This window comes from Chrysoperla carnea, chromosome 5 (assembly GCF_905475395.1).
Source record: "Chrysoperla carnea chromosome 5, inChrCarn1.1, whole genome shotgun sequence".
Classification (NCBI taxonomy): domain Eukaryota; kingdom Metazoa; phylum Arthropoda; class Insecta; order Neuroptera; family Chrysopidae; genus Chrysoperla; species Chrysoperla carnea.
The window spans coordinates 13,861,268-13,878,177 of NC_058341.1; the positions used below are offsets into that span (position 1 = coordinate 13,861,268).

The following is a 16,910-nucleotide window of genomic DNA, read 5'->3' on the forward strand; positions in this document are numbered from 1 at the left end:
TCACTTACATTTTATAATGTAATGATTAATTAATATTTAAAAAAAAAAAAAATTAATTATTTTTTATTTTGTTTACTTTAAAAATCCATTTATAAAAAGTTCATTTATTTAAAATATTGTTAATTATCTTTTCATTGTACGGAAAACTAAATTAAAATTTTATTTAGTAATTAATAAAATATACAGTACGTGTTATATTTATATTGTTTGTTACGATGGTGGAGAAACTATGGGAAATCGAAAAAGTTAATATTCATCCCTTAAAAGATGAGCCTTATGGAAAATGGCTTGCAATCAAAACTTCTTGAAACTAGGGATTCAAGATCTATTAGGATCTTGTATCTTCTGCCTCATAGTCTTAGAAATTTGGACAGTAATTCTTTTTGATTCAGGATCTTGCGATATCCTTTATATGTTACGCATAAAATAATGCTTCACAATTGGCAATTTAAATTACTTTTTGATTTATGTTTCCGTTCTGTATCTAACTGATTTTAAAAAACCATGAATTGTTTTAAAGTTAAAAAATGTGGGATTAATTATCGCAATATTACACTGTAAGCTCGTTTGCTGCGAATTCGAAGTATTTAAGGATCCACTTCGGATCCTCTAGTTAGGTCGGTGAATATTTGTTGCTTCGCATTGCCAAACGAATGCTTTGGGAAAGCAAAGCTTAATTAAATGATCTTTAACGTAGGAGGATAAATCCTCCCCGGAAAATCGGAAAAACCCCTTAATATACGTTTGTCTGTTCTATACATGCTAGAAGGATGGGATTTTCATGAATCGACTTGAAATGAAATCACATTAACAGAATATTTCATTCCCTATATCACTACCCTCCGACATTGGGCAAAACATGCCTAAAACTACCCCTTTTCATCTTTTTAAGCTAGAAAGATGCGGTTTTTTGTTTTTTTCATGTAATTTTTTCTGTGATGTGGAGTTAAAGACATAGTCCGCACTGGGGGGTCGAGGGCGGTTCTTTATTAAATTTTATCGAGATGGGCGTTTCATATATGCGAGAAGAGGCGGGTTTATGAAAAAATGTGTGAAAATTTATCATGAGTTAAGAAGTATAAGCATTCTTATTATAATTTATTGGTAAAGCGTATATGCAGTGCAATAAAAATACATTCCGTAAATACAATTATTTATTCAAATAAAAGCATCACCGACCAGTATTCAGTACTTCCGACTGACATACATGGAATAAATAAATATGACGGTATGCATATATTATGTAATCGTGTCCAACTAGGGTACCGACCGCGAGTGATGCGGTGAATTGCTAGGCAATAGATGTTCCATTTGTTGTAAATAGATATATTATAATGAAAAAGCTCGCTATGATGAAATCAGCATTAACGAATGAATGCAGTATTATAACTAACGCCAATTCTCTACATATTATTATGTATTTGATTTGTGATAGCATAAAGCATTTCTTTTTTATTCAGGAGATTCGATTTCTAGCATATCTAAAATATATACAGTGGAACCTCGATAACTCGAACCTCAATGAAAAATATTTCGAGTTGAGTTTTTGGCTTAACAAATAGTTTAGGATACATAAGAATTGAATGCTAAAATTTCGACTTAGAAGGGCGTTTCGACTTACGGAGTTCTCTTTTTGAAATTCGAGTTACAGAGTACAAATATATACTATCAATACCTCGCTGAGAAATAAAATTTTGTTCTAGTTGCAAAGTCTAAATAATTCGAGATACCGCGTATTTAGGGGTTCAGCGGAAGGGAATGGCATTTTTTTAGACTTACTGAGGATTGCGACTTAACGAGGTTCGAGTTATCGAAGTTCTACTGTACAAGGATTTCTTGGCAGGAAAAAAATAATTTCGATTTAGGAGCCATCCATTAATTACGTCAAGCCAATTTTACGATTTTTAACCCCTCTCACAGATGGTCACATTTTTTAAGAGTCGTCTCCTTGGTGTGACGTCACATATTTAATAATTATCCAAAGATATGGCGTTAAATTTCAACTTTGTGGTGGTGATATCACGAGAGCCATAATTCGGAAATGATTTAATGCCAGAGGATACCCTATTGGATATTAACTGCTGATAAAGTTATCGAACAACCTTAAAGACTTTCATAATATTATGGATTATAGCTTGGTTTTGTATATTATGTAATATGTATGCAAATTATTTTCTATACATTTATTATCTTTTTAGTTAGTCGCACTCAAGTGTAAAAAAAAGGGGTGAATTAAGTTCCACTTGATATTTTTTTATTATTTGTAACTTCATTGAAATTAGTTTGTTTTAAGGGTGGTAGCAACGAACATCAATTATAGTTAACCCTTCAATCAAATTCGAACCTTATTCATCATAAAACTCAATTTTAATGATTTTTAATACTAAAAGACGAAAAGTATCGTTTGAAAAATTGAAAGACTTCTTTTGTATTTTATGGAGTAAATATCGTTTTTTTTTTTACCCTCATTTATTTTTCTACTAATCCTTAAAAAAGTACTTGAGTATTTTTGTTATTTTCTATGATATCGACTTTATGTAAGTGTTAACGGATTATTTCGAGGGTTACTATTATGAAGGTGTTTGAATGAAAGGATTGTAAATTGTAACTGCGAGTAACAAACTTCCTTTGGCTTTTAATTTCAAATTTTAGATTTTACTTTTTTTGGACGATTTTGCTGCTTAAAAACCTATTTTCTTCATTAGTAACGATTTATCCTGAAATTTTCAAATGGTATACTGAAAAGTTGTTTTTGAGTGCCATTGTTTCTGCGATTGACTTTAAGTACACTTTTTTGTTTATTTTGATCTCATTTCTGCGCCTTTTTATTAGTTTTGTAGTTATAAAACATTTCAATCGTCTTTTAAGGAAACTTTAGGACACACCCCAAAAATGAATTTAAAAAAAACTTGTTCTGTACATTAATTACATGAAATTCTAAGTAATTTTTTCGCTTAAGAAAAAAATAATAAACATCGTAATTTAATAATTTATAGCGCGATGTATGATACCCTAAAGAGTTTTAATTTTTTTTATAAACATAATCAATTATTTATTACAAGAGAGACACTCCTAGCAAATGTGATTACAAGCCAAGATGATGTTAATGTCTAGTTTCAATTTAATTATTCTTGATTCGAGATGTAATAGTGGGTATACAGTTAAACCTCTGAATAAATTGCGTATCGTATCTTCAAGAATTAAATAATTTTTATATTATAACTGAAACCTTTAGAAAAATATTCAGAAACTTTACTAGCTAAAATTGGATGTAAAAAAAAAATTATAATCCGTGGTTTACTGATTTAATTTCATTTAAACCGAGAACCAGAAAGATTTTGCGATTCTATTAAGTCTTTGAGAAGAAATCGACAAATAAACAAAAATAAATTTCTATATAAATTTCTTTTCTTGTCATCAACAGAAACTATTTTATACAAGTGTAGATAGATTTCTCTTTTTTATTTTTGGTAAATCGACAAGATTTTTCAATAATGGTTTTAACGAAAGTTGTTAATTTTGCTTGTGCTTCCATCTCTTATAACTTGAACATGAGATGCATTTTTGGATCCTAAAAGCTTTTCCTAGTTCATTTTTCGATTGACGATTTTCTTGATGGAATACCGAGGTTGATCGATTAAAATGTTGATCGAAATAATTTTAGGTACTTTATTTTAATATTGTTTAGAACTAGTTTGACTGTATTCTTCTCATACTGTCTGATAAAGGTACATATTCACTAATTTGATAGCATATTACTTAAATCTTGATCATTTTAACACATGAATCGTGTGCTATGAGAAAGAAAGTGTAGCTCAAGTTAACAACTGATAAAAAGTAAAAATAAAATATTTAACTTTGAAATGTTTTGTCACAATTCATTTAATATAAGAAATTAAATACTTTATTAACTACTTTATGTCATATGAGTGCATTAAAATTTAAAAGTGAGAGAATTATTAATTTGCATGTGATAAATGATCCAAAGAAAATTGTATTATTACTGGAATGTCACGCCACGCAGTATTCTTGTTCATTTTATTGCAGATATATTTTATGTTTTTCCAATTTTAGATATTATGTCATATGTCTATTTAAAACTTTCGCAAGTAATTATTATCAAGTAGTGAAAGATATAAGACTTCGGGAAAATTCTGGAAAGGCAGTATTTTAATGTTTACAGTTCTTTAAAGTAGTAAGACCACCAAGGAAATTTTATATTTAGGGTTAAAATTATTTGTACCTTATTTTCAACTTTGATGATCAATTTTCTTATAATCTTGTCTGAGATTATCTGAGATTGATTCTTATTGATTGTAATAGTTCGATGAAACAATTAGTTCTTACAATTTTGTAAGAAAACTTAAGATTTTCTGCGTTTTAGATGTTTAGAAGGGTAATTAGAGATTGTGTGGCGTTCACACCAGAATTTTTTCTGAACAATAATAAATATTATAGAAAATTAAGTATGATAAATGTATTTTTTACAATAACAGGAATAAAATGTATGTCGTTGTTGTAATGTCAAGTTGACATATGGCATGTGTCAGACAAGTTATACTTACTACTAGAGTCTACCTCTACTTACACAGAAAGAAAAGTGGTAACATACGGTTACCACCGGTTAATATACTATGTGTACCAGGAATCTACAAATTATATACTTTCTCGTAAGTAGAAAAATTTTCTCGATTTTTTTTTGTAATTTTCTTAAGGGAACTTTAAAAAAATCGCAAAAAAATTTTGCTTCCAAATTTGAAAAAACTCAGTATAAAGGGTATTCTTGACCCAAAAAATTCAAAAATCGGGTTTATTTGACGATTGGTTTCGTGGTTTCTGCGATTTCGCTTAAAATCGATCTCGTATATGCGATATATCGGAATCTACTCGTCCTATCGTTAAATGAACCCAATTTTTGAATTTTTTGGGTCAAAATTACCTTATATACAGAGTTTTAACGGAATCGGAAGTAAAAAAATTTTTTCGATTTTTTGTAATTTTTTTAAGGGGTACCCCTTTAAAAAAATCGAAAAAATCGCAAAAAAATTTGTGTTTCCGAATTTGATAAAACTCAGTATATAGGGTAATTTTGACCCAAAAAAATCGAAAATCGGGTTTATTTAACGATTGGTTTAGTGATTTTCGAGATTTCGCTTAAAATCGCTTTCGTATATGCGATATATCGGAATCTACTCGTCCTATCGTTAAATGAACCCGATTTTTGAATTTTTTGGGTCAAAATTACCTTATATACAGAGTTTTAACGGAATCGGAAGTAAAAAAATTTTTTCGATTTTTTGTAATTTTTTTAAGGGGTACCCCTTTAAAAAAATCGAAAAAATCGCAAAAAAATTTGTGTTTCCGAATTTGATAAAACTCAGTATATAGGGTAATTTTGACCCAAAAAAATCGAAAATCGGGTTTATTTAACGATTGGTTAAATAATTCCTGAGATTTCACTTAAAATCTCTCTCGTATGTGCGATATATTGGAATCTACTCGTCCTATCGTTAAATGATCGCAATTTTTGAATTTTTTGGGTCAAAATTACCTTATATACAAAGTTTTAACGGAATCGGAAGTAAAAAAAATTATTCGATTTTTTGTAATTTTTTTAAGGGTATCCCTTAAAAAAAAATCGAACAAATCGCAAAAAAATTTTTGTTTCCGAATTTGATAAAACTCAGTATATAGGGTAATTTTGACCCAAAAAATTCAAAAATCGGGTTTATTTAACGATTGGTTTAATAATTTCCGAGATTTCGCTTAAAATCTCTCTCGTATGTGCGATATATTGGAATCTACTCGTCCTATCGTTAAATGAACGCAATTTTTGAATTTCTTGGGTCAAAATTACCTTATATACAGAGTTTTAACGGAATCGGAAGTAAAAAAATTTTTCAATTTTTTGTAATTTTTTTAAGGGGTATCCCTTTAAAAAAAATCGAAATAATCGCAAAAAAATTTGTGTTTCCGAATTTGATAAAACTCAGTATATAGGGTATTCTTTACCCAAAAAATTCATAAATTGGGTATATTTAACGATTAATTGAGTATTTTTTGCGATATCGCCTAAAATACTTGTAAAAAAATAATCCATTCTTCTTGGACAAATATTCAAAGATTTATAAAGAATCGAAACATAAATAAATAAATAGATTTTTCCAATTTATAACCCAGAATTACATCCAGAAAGTTGTGGATACTATGTATAGATTTTTCAATTTTTAAAACAGATGCATTTTCAGATACAACTATATCTTACACACTTTGTAAAACATACATTTCACCTAATAATACTTAACCAAGTAAAATAAAGATTTCAAAAGATTAATTAATATATATAGATTAACACACGATTGTTAAGAATATAAAATTAAATTAATAAAAAAAATTTATTAACTGTTAATCTCATCATTATATAATTAATATCAAGGTAATAATTAAATTCACGGACAGTTATTGTTGTAGTCATCATGTAATAATTCAACATAACAAAATGTTAATTAATATGACATTTCTGTGAAATTCATTTTTATTTTTATATACTTTGTATGCAATTTATGTGCAATTCAGAACATTTTTACCTATACGTAATAGCTACTGGGTTATATTAAATCCTGTTCGATTTTCCAGAATTGAACTGTTCTTATAAGATAAAACGTTATCTAATTTGTATCTTAAATAATTAATTTTCTAGTTCATATTGTCTTTGGAATATAAATTTTCGTACCGTTGCGTCAATCGCCAACAATAAGGAATATGTTCATATTTGTTTTTTGTCAGCATACGTATTCTAATTTGCGCCTTCGCGGGTAAACAGTGATGTTTACGAAAAAATGCTTCAAACAAAAGTTTATTTTTTTTATAAGGAACATTTTATAAATTTAAACTTTTGTTCTATCCCTAACGGTTTACAAGATGAGTAGTACGGACGGACTCAAGACCCAACTAACCCATGTTGCTCATTTTTGAACTCGACGCCACTTTACGTCCTTAGCACGCAATAAAAATTTCAGCTCGACATATCTTTTCGTTTTTGAGTTATCGTGTTGACAGACAGACAGACAGACGGACAACTGGAAATAGACTAATTAGGAAATTTTATAAATATCTATACCAAAATTTTGTTCGTAGCATCAACATTTTTCAGCGTTATAAATTTGGGATTAAACTTAGTATACCTTGATACATTTCTTATATACATGGTATCAAAACATTTACCAAGGTAAATTGAACCCAAAAACGGTGGTTAAAAATTGCTTCTGCATAATATATATACATTTCGAACGATTTCGAAATGTCGATAAAGAATCAGGTCTTGAAAATTCAATCTTAGAGACTCTGAGTATGTTTTTATTAATTTCTTACTTTTCCAGAATCTCCAAATTACCTGACAGACCTAGGATATTATGTGATTGTATTTATATTTCTTAAAACTTCGAAATTAGTCAGTCTAAACAGTTCACCGCCGCTTATTGGCCGAAATTTTAAGTCTCGCGGATTTACACTAAAATATTATCTATATCTTCAAATTTTTGTTTTCGTGGTGTTTGTATTTGTATGGCCTATGAATTAGGTTACATACGGCTCTCAGGCTACAGATTATGAAAAGCAATTCTCAACAAAAATAATCTTTTAGAAAAGAATTTGTAAACACTTGTTGCTTCTAGTACAACAAAAATTTACTAAAATGTCGGTATTAAACAATTTGAAACTTCATAAAATCATTTTTGAAATTAAAGAGATAAATTCATTTACAATATTTAATAAAATTATTAAATGCGTTTCAAAAAATAAAATAATATTTATTGATCACAATCGCAACAAAACTAAATGTTGCTACGAAGAATAAAATAAATAATAAACACAATACAAAATATAATACAATACAATAATTATTTAATTAATTAATATTAATGATTGTGTTTTCATGACTCATAATCATAATAATCATATAAAACACATATTTCTTCTTAGTGCTTAGTCGGTAACCATTTTATTAAATAAAACATACTATAGCAGTACAGCCATTGTATAATATATTTTTATCATCATAGAGTATCTAGTTACGAATAGAATTATAGAATATTTGATTTTGCTTAGAAAACTCTTTTTAGAGCCCAACAAAAAAACTGGATGTCATATCCCCAGTTTTTCTCTACACGAGAAGAACTCAACCGCCACTTCTCTTTGACCAAGTATGTTTGATCAACATTTCTTTAAGGTAGTACGAGTGCCAACGCAATTTTAGATTTAGAGTTGAAATTATTTGTACATTATTTTCAACTTTGATGATGAATTTTGTTTTAACTTCATGAATGTTATACGATAGATAAGAATAAAACTTTTCTCGAAAAAAAACCTTGGTTTTCGAAATATCGAAAGCTAAATAATTAAACAAAATTTGCAATTTTCGATATTTTGAAAATTACTCTAAGATATCGAACAATCTTCTTCTTACTTTTCGATTTATATCGTCAAGTTATAACATAATTCACCATCAAAATTGCAAATATATATTTTTTAAATTTGTGTCCCCACTACCGTGTTTATACATCCTTTATTAGTCTAGGCCTACTCTTGAAGTCTGTTATTTATTTAAATAATCGGGCAACCTCCCCTAAAATTTTCAGAGTTGATTTAGGCTTAGTCAAACAATTTTATATCCTGGCGCTCATACATCCTTAATATGTTTATGTATTCTTATGAATTATTTAGATAAAGTTGGAATTTCACAGCGGATAACTGCTAGTAATTAAATAATTATAAATTAAATGATTTACTCAGAAAGTCTATACTGTTGTACAAGATCTATGATAATTTTATTGTATATTGTAGGTATAGTAAAAATTGTAATCAAACTAATGAACGATTCGTTTAATAATAATAATAACACACTTGCTACTATTTGCTTCGTGTTACATATTTTTAATTTTAATAATTCAATGTCTATAAAATTATTTATCTATTCTGTAAATATAATAAATTTTATAAATTATTATTATTATTATTTGTTTTTTTTAATCATGATTTCATAATATTTGTTACATTTTAATATACTTTTAATAATTAATAAAATTCATTTCTAGGTAGGTTAACTTTTTATTAAACCTTGCATGTGAGCTGTTCAATCTAGAACATGCTAAAATTTATTTAGATAATGTTCTAAAAATAAAATTCATTTATTAATTTTAATCAAAATTTACAAATATGTATCGCTTAAAGAAAGTGGGGATTTGAGGACGGATTCAGAATTTTTTCAAGGTAATGTTGGCTAAATGTATAATCTTAGTTTTCAATTTCGAGAGCCTAACGTAATATGTTGTCAGAAATCCATAAATAGACAACTTTTTCTCAGTTTTTATCGATTTTAAACGTGGAATATTAGTTTTCGATTTTACTTTTTTTCTAAAATAAAAAGGGAGCGAATTGAGAAGGATTTCAAATTAGATGAGTAATCTTGTAGATCTATTTTCTTTTACTTCTTTTCCTAAGAAAAAGTTTTGAGTTTCAATATCATAAAATAAACACACAGAGAAGTTTTCTTAATGTTATCCAATCGCCAACATCAATAAAAAAAACTTCAGACAGAATTCTCTAACAAAAAACATAGCAATTTAGAACAATATTGTCCAGAAAATTGTTATTTTAATTAACTATTTAGCAATATTATTTGAGTTTTAACTTAAAAATTTTTGTTTTGCTACATTTTCCTTTTAGAGATTTCGCATTTAATTTAGTGATTTGGAATCGTATTTTTTGATTTTTGTTAAAATGTATACTTAAAAAAAGAATATAAATTGCATAAATTATACCGTCAAGTTTTAAAGAAAGTAAAATTGAAAAAAATAAATTTTTAGCTTTCAATAAATTCGATTTGCATTTCAACCAATAAAAATAAATGATTAATAACCTTGTCGAAACTCATGCTTTTTAAACAATTTCTTGATTTTTATAATCTTATTTTTTTAAATCATTTTTTTGAATTTATGTTGTAGTTTCAAAAAAAAAAAGAAGAATATGAGAAAGTGTGGTCAATTTTTTATTTTTATTTATCATGAAATAAATATATTTTTTAAATTTAAATAACAAAACGTATTTAATAAATCTTTTTAAAAGTTTAATCTCACTTTTACTTAAAAATAAGAATAATGATTCTTTAATTCGATAATAAATAATTTTGTTGACAACTTAAACTAATGGTAATAAATTTATGTTCTCATGGATATTGAATGCCCAATATTTATTCTTGAATTTCGGTTCGAATTTAGTATAAGTAATGTTGATATTTTTTATATATACTACACGTAAATTGCATCTAATTTTAATTGTAATTATACTATATTTGATTCTTCTTTGGAAAATATTTTGATAATAAAAAGTTACGTTAGATTTAAAACGTTAAAGTACGTTTTTTTCATTTTTTAATTCAAAAACTAAGAAAGGAAAGTAAGTCATTAAGACGAGTATATACAGGGTGTTCCGAGATTCGATGTTCATAGCATAAGAGTGCATTCTCTGAACAATAATAAGTCGAAAGTGCCTTTTGAATTTTTGTCCAAAACCCAATAGCTAAGGTGGTATTATGGGCACTATTGAATTTAAACAGTAAAGACATTGTTGAGTAAAGTATAAGATGTCCATCGAGTCACGAAATACCTTGTGATAAAATAAACTTGGATAAAACCATTCAAAAAATATTCGTTATTGGGAAATTAGTTATTCGCGCCAGTTTATTTCATTTATATAGTTTCTCATTAATAAAAACAACCGCGTTTTGTATAAGTTATTAAAACTATTGTTTTAAGTTAAAATCATAGTTTAATATACATAATACATATGGGTTTACATATGTGCTTTGTTCTATTAAAACATGTACTTTCAATTCAAACATAGAGTTTGGTATTCAAATGAATACTAGACAAAATAAAGTGGGTTTCTAGTCCGCCTATTCGATGTTCTATATCCACATGTGTACAGACTAGTATAAAAGATAGGTTTTATACTTGTATGGTATATTATTTTGTGTTGATTTTGGTTTTTTTTGTGTTTAGTAATATATAGGCTGTATTTCTGAATTCGAAAACCTAAAACCAATAATATTTTTAAAACTAATGCTCCAATCAAATTTTTAAGTGGATTTTCATAATTTGGGGATCAAAATGGTCTAAAACCATGATTTTCATTACAATTGGCAATAAAATTTTTTTCCCGAATTTTTTCATTTTTTTTAAGGGGTACCCCTTTAAAAAATTTGAAAAAATCGGCAAATATTTTTTGAGACCGAATTATGTGAAAATCATTTTTTAAGCTAATTTTGACCCTGGGAAAACGAAAATCTAGTTCAAATTAGTGCCAATTTTATAGTTTTTAAAATACAGCCTATAAATCACTTTCAAATTCGTAATTTCGAATTCGAAAACTAAAAACTAATATGTAATATTTTTAAAACTATTGCTTCAATCAAATTTTTAAGTGGATTTTCATTTTGGGATCAAAATTGTCTAAAACCATGTTTTTCATTATAACTAGGAATAAAAAATTTTCACTTAGTTAAAATTTTTTTTTATACGTTTATCTTCGTGAATATTTATCGAATTAACTTGAAATTTTCATATACAATGAATATACTTAAATACATCGGCGTCACAAATCTGCACTGAGCAATGTAAAAAGGTGCCGTACTTATCAACAAAACCCTAGAATTTTTACTGATTTAATAAATATGGATAATCAAGTTGTACAGATTTTGTGACGCAGAGATACATTCCAGAATTGCAAAAAATCGTTTCTTTGGAAATTCTGGATATAACCCCTTAAGATTAAAAAAAGATATAATTCAGAAACTTCTAATACCTTCGGAAAGAGAGTTTTACCAAATTTTCTTATTATTCTTATTAAATCACCAAAAATTTGCTTACATAATTTATAGTTGAACGACCCATTATTAAAATCATAAAAATTAACACTCTTACATTCGACAAGAAAGTAAAATTAAACAATTATTATTTGTGATTGTTAAAAAAAAACTTCTTAGAAATATCATATATTTATAAAACAATTATAAAAGAATATATATATAATTTATATAAATAGAAAATATGAATTTCTAATAAACAGTGTTTATGATATTTTTTTTTATTTAATAGGTAATAAAAAAGTAAAATAATATTTACTTTTTAATATCTATTTAAACTTATAATGTGTTTTTATAGGTAGGTTTTTATATTGTAAATTCACCGGTTTTAATTTCCGATCCAGATTTGAAATAATTTCAATATATTTTTTATATATACCTATATATATTTTAATTACACTGACATTATGAGTAAAAACAGTTGTAACAAGTCATTAATAATTGAAAATAAACATTAAAAATGAAGGTTGCTTTTATATTATTTGTAATGAAATAATATAGTGAAATCTATATGATCATTGACTTATAAAATATTGCAACATTATAGATTCAATCGCTGCGTTTATTGCCCTTCAATTCAATTGGTCCTGTTTATTTTATATGTTACTAAGAGAGGTGAAACCGTCGACCTGAATATTTCAAGGTTTATAATTTGAGTCTTGCAAATCGAAGTATAAGACCAGGATCAAATCGAAAAACTGATAAGGGTCTAAGATCATGTCTTGCTTTTGCTCATCACTAACCGACAATAACGATATTCGTAGTTATATTAAGTCGCAAATGTCGTCTGTTTTCAGGCATACATGTGAATATAAAATTAAAGGTAACACCAGAGGTAGCAAATTTACCAACCACACACTAGTGTATAATAAATAGTGTTGGCATTTCGTGCAACATTCGTGGTGTAGGCAGTCTGTTGTGGACCTGTTATTCCTGTTAAGATTATTATTAAATTGCTAACACTTTCTCCCTTCTTCGAAGGGAGAAATATTATTTTTTCTTCGAAGGGAAATGTAATATTCTCAAAGCACCAAAGACTGTAATACGCTGGTCATATCGGCCTTGCCAAAATTGGAAGAGTAAAAAATACCAACAATAAATGTAGGAAATGATTAACTTAGCAGAAATTGAGGATGGTAATTAAAAATGTTTGATTTTGAAATTCTCAGGTTGAATTCAATAGCTGTGAACCCTTACCTACTGCAGCAGCAGTCGGGCACTTTCAAGTTGTCACACAATTCGTTAATAAAGTTTTGTTTAGAAGAAGTATGAAGTATTTTATAAATCTATGAAACTGTTATTTATTTATAACTCATCTCTTTTTTCACTTTAACAAAAATAGGTCATATTTAATATAGAGAGTAGTTTAGTTGGAAGTTTTTGTTGAAAGATTTTTATAAAAGTATTTACATTTTCCTTTAAAGATACATTTAACACAATTTTTATACTTTGAACAATTTTCTTTTTAACAAGTAGCAAGGTTATGATTTTTTAATTATTTACATTATCAAATACAAACGTATAATATAATATAAACAATGAATTTTGTTATTTAATAATTATTTATTTAGAGCAATTCTTTCTTAAGAATTTTTTATTTTTGTATAAAATATATAGGGTGGAACCAATTTTATTTTAAGTAAACAGTTTTTTAAACTTTGTTAGGAGTTAAATTTTTAATAACGAAATATCAAATAAAATATCCTGGAGATCTGATTTATTAGCTTTGTATTTATAATATACAGGCAGGCAAAAAAGCAAGTTACTAAGATCAGTAATGCTGAGATTTACTTGAAAATGACTCGAATAATATTTTTAAAAAAAACTGTTGATAACGGGAGGAACTACACAATTTCTGGAATCGCCCTATAAAATTTGAAGAGGTGAAAATTTTAAAAGTTTTGTAAATGGAGCATTAATATACCGTATCGTATCAACCATTTTCTTTTGGAAAAAGTTTCCAAAAAAGCGGTTTATGCGATACACGAACGTGGAACATGGAACAAATAAATCCAGTTTTAATCATGATTATTATAATTGTTTCGCTAATATTTCCCGGGGCTTTAATTTTTGATAATAAGCCATCTTGTCTTAATATTATAAAATAAACCACCTTGTTTAAGTATTACGAAATAAATATTATTTCGTAATACTTTTCATATTATTTTAAACATAACAAGTGAATTTGTTTATACAGCTGTATGATAAATGTTTCTTCAATACTAATTGGGTTGATTTACAAATTATATTATTTTATATAAAATTCGAAGAATACTATAAAATTCAAAACAAAAATAAAATTTATAAATAACAATTACTTCACTTTCATTTCCTTTGCAAATTAATAATAAACTTTGCAGTTTTGGAGAAATCTATGAAAACATATCATCCATCTACCGTTTTCCCATAAAATCAATGTTAAATATGCCTACTTTTAAATCAAGCTTTTTATTTAAAATTGCCTTGACTATCTTAAATCATATGAACTCAATAGGGTATCAACCCAAAAAGTTGAAAATCGGTCCAGTTAAGCTGAATGGTGCGGAAACAACAACAACAAAAAAATTGACCACATAAAATGATATCATCTAATTTCAAAGCAAGAAAAGAATTTGTCTTGAAGCAAACACTTTAATTACTTAAACCCTAAAACTAAATCATGTATGACGTCAACCAAATGACATAAATTAAATATTTGCATTAAAAATTAAATTCAATCAAAACATATTAATTTACACAAATTAATTTTAATATATAAAATAAAAAATACGCACAAATAAATGTATTTATTTCTTAATAATGTATAAGAAATGATTTCATTAATTTAATAATGACTTAAGACTTTAATTGTCACAAAGGAATGAATGATGTAAGAATAATTTAAAAGCCAAGTCAAACCAAACCGTATGACGATTAAAAACAAAACACACAACGACAATAACTGTTTTTTTCGTAACATTATATTAAGTACTTGTAAATACCATGAAATAATTATATAAAAACTTGGATAAAAAAAACTTGTTAAGAGTGTATCGAGTCAAATATTATAAAGTTCCGTAGATGCTTAACTCTGTCAATTTTGGTTGTCAAACTGATGAAATCTTAATTTTCCTATATAGCTAACAAAATTTTGAGAATTATTTCAAAACTACGTCATGAAAAATTTCATCCTTTTGAATTCCTTCTAGCTTCGTTACGCTTGCACTGCGTTACATTTTCTGCAATTCCCTTTTAAAAAAAACGCCATCTATGAACAGTTGTCAGAAGCTAGCAAAGATCAGAATCATAGTTAATTGCAGGCTTTAATTATAATTACATAGGTGTCGTTTTTTTCGATTGAAAAAAGTTTTATTTTCCTGAGTTACGGTGTTATATCTGCAGTTATATTAATAGCATGTTGATGACGCGAAACCATAAGTTTTACCCTACCAAATATTATTTATTATACATATATTACATATCGTCTAACGCGCCTATAGAAGTTTTCACTCCAAAATTAGCAATGGGTTCCGAATGTCACATGTCGTGGTGTGTTCTTGTCACATTTTGCCTGGTGTATTTGTCAATCCTTCTTTTAGCCCAACAACTACTGATTGAAAATTTTTTGACAGGAATGTATAGCTTACTTTTCAGGATGACCCTGTAAATTATGAAATGAAAATCTGCACGATTACAATTTTAATGAAGTTTAATTTTTGTTTTTCTGACAGATCTTAGTTATTTGATAAAATAAACCACTTGCGTGGAGAATGGATGACTTCTCTTACTTGTTACATAATATGCAATAAAATCAGTGGATTAAGCGTTAAATTACTGTCTGCATGGTTTTTAATTTTTATATACGGATCACAAAAATACACAAAAAAATTAAACAGTTAATATTTCTTTTGACCGAATTAAAATGGTTGTGTGAACATGACAATTTTAATTGATATTTTTGCTTTGTTTATTTGCAGTATCTATAATTAATGGAAAAAAAATAATAGGGGAATATAATTTATTCACAAAATGATTAGGACATTCATTAATGGGAAATTTAAATTTGCAGTATCTACAATTATTAATGAATTTAATAAAGGGGAGTACAATTCATTCACTAAATGATTGGGATAATTAATAATTTCGTAGTAGGGCCAGGTAATTAATATATATTTATAGAATAGTAGAGCCTTATAGAAGAAGCTACCTATGCTCAAATATTTTAAAATCGCGATAATATTAGATTTCATAGAAGACATATTACCGTAAAATATTCGAAACTTGCGTTATTTTCAACATTTAATATTATTTGGAGAAAAGTAGATGAAAGAGTGGGCGTGTAGTAAAAAACGATGTTGCGGGCTATCATCTGAACACAACCAATAACAATAAATCATAAAAATAATCACATATTGTTAAAAATATATTTTAATATTATACAAGTGAAAACAAAATTTAAAAAACCCTCGACAAATTTTTCGGGTACGGAATCCTAAAGTCGAACTTGAAACATATCTAAGAACCCTCTCCATTAAATTAACTTTTTCCTTAGAGCCTTCTCTAAACTGAAACGGTTTTAAGAATCATCGCCTATTTCTGACTTGTTCCGGATACGAAACTCTAAACTCGCACTTGAAACATAGCTGAGAACACTCCCCATTAAATTATCTTTCAAACGAAACAAAAGAATCCATATCGGTTCATTCGTTTAGGCGCTACGATGCCACAGACTGGCAGACAGACACACAGAGCGTGCAACGTTATAACATCCTTTTTTTGGTTCGGCGGTTAAAAATATTTTAAGTGTAAATAAATATCTCTGTAAATATGAAACTTGGAGAAAAAATAGCAAGAAGATAAATTTTAGTAATTTTTTTTTCTTTTGCTTAGTTTCTTTCAAATCAATTCGATTCATTTAAGAAAATTCAAATGAATTTTCTTCTTAGGATCCCATCTTTTATAACTATGTATTCGTACACCTTGTATACTCTATGTCATTAAAATCGCACCA

General features: G+C 27.2%; 1 protein-coding gene across 3 annotated transcripts in view; it reads right to left on the reverse strand.

Annotated features, from left to right (window-relative positions):
• The window catches only part of LOC123301697 (GTPase-activating protein CdGAPr), a 90,074-nt gene that overhangs the window by 15,347 nt on the left and 57,817 nt on the right, over window positions 1–16,910 (reverse strand). The gene's annotated exons all lie outside the window — the stretch shown is intronic.